This window comes from Myotis davidii, unplaced genomic scaffold, assembly GCF_000327345.1.
Source record: "Myotis davidii unplaced genomic scaffold, ASM32734v1 scaffold217, whole genome shotgun sequence".
NCBI lineage: Eukaryota > Metazoa > Chordata > Mammalia > Chiroptera > Vespertilionidae > Myotis > Myotis davidii.
The window spans coordinates 10,231,465-10,232,543 of record NW_006290034.1 but is presented as its reverse complement, the minus strand read 5'-3'; the positions used below and the strand labels follow the sequence as shown (position 1 = coordinate 10,232,543).

Below are 1,079 nucleotides of genomic sequence, written 5' to 3'. Positions count from 1 at the left end.
GAAAGAGCTTCTTTCTTTCCTAATTGAAGCAAACATTACTGTGTATTCTGTGAAAGTGTCTTTCATATACAAAGATTTTTATCATTCATAGTTCAGATATTTTAATAGTTGTAGGCGCTGCTTCACTCCAACTTACCACATTTAAGTAAATTCATATGTAAACTTGAGCCTGCTTTTCAAACACCTTGGAAAAGGTTTGGGGTCATGACCAACCTTTGTATATAAAATAATAAAAATGCTACCTTCTATTTATAAGGTGTTACACTTAATCAAAATATATTTATAAACATTGTTTTATTTGATCTAGTGACCCATGAATTTGTTAATTCATAATCTAATCCCAGAGATTCTAGCATCATATAAAAAAATAAGCTTATAACTTTGTTAAGTATGAATTTACTTTGTCTTTCCTCTAGCTAGATAAATATAGATATATTTCAAATCTACATTTGAAAGATGGAAAAATATGGACATTCTGAAAGATGAAGGATATTGCTCAAAGTCTCCTAACATTAAATGCAGGATTTGGACTTGAACCTGGGCTACTGACTTGGAGCCAGAAAATTATTTTCATTAAACTATATTTCCCTTAAAATGATAATAGACATTTTAACCAGAATATATAGATACCCCACTACAGCAAAGATAAAATGTTCTGCTTTAAATTTTTTTCTCACTAATAGATTTCCTAAATAAAAATGCAATCCACCTTCCTGGTAGTTGTTTTATTATGGTAGCGTCACAAAGTCTTTGTGGATTGCATTGAAAAATCTATACTGCAATTAGTGTACAAAGAAGGCAGACTACCATAAGTTCCAACTGTCTTACTCCGCCCCTTAAATCTCATCTTAATTCGAAATATTAAAGTTGTCATTACCTCACACACACTTCATTAGCTTGTTCTGAATGTGTGATAAGGAAGCAAGCATCACTCCACTATAATTCTGCCTCTACCTCTAACCAACTCTTTAACTTTGAAGAGGCCTCAACTGTGAAATGAGAGTTTATACTATTTCTCTGAAGTCTTCTCCAGTTAACCTCATGTGACCCAATGGTGATTAACAAGCTGTTGAAATGTT

The 1,079-nt window shown here is 32.1% G+C and overlaps 1 protein-coding gene across 1 annotated transcript in view; it reads left to right on the top strand.

Moving 5' to 3' along the window:
• The window catches only part of GDAP2 (ganglioside induced differentiation associated protein 2), a 45,561-nt gene that overhangs the window by 32,472 nt on the left and 12,010 nt on the right, over positions 1 to 1,079 (top strand). The gene's annotated exons all lie outside the window — the stretch shown is intronic.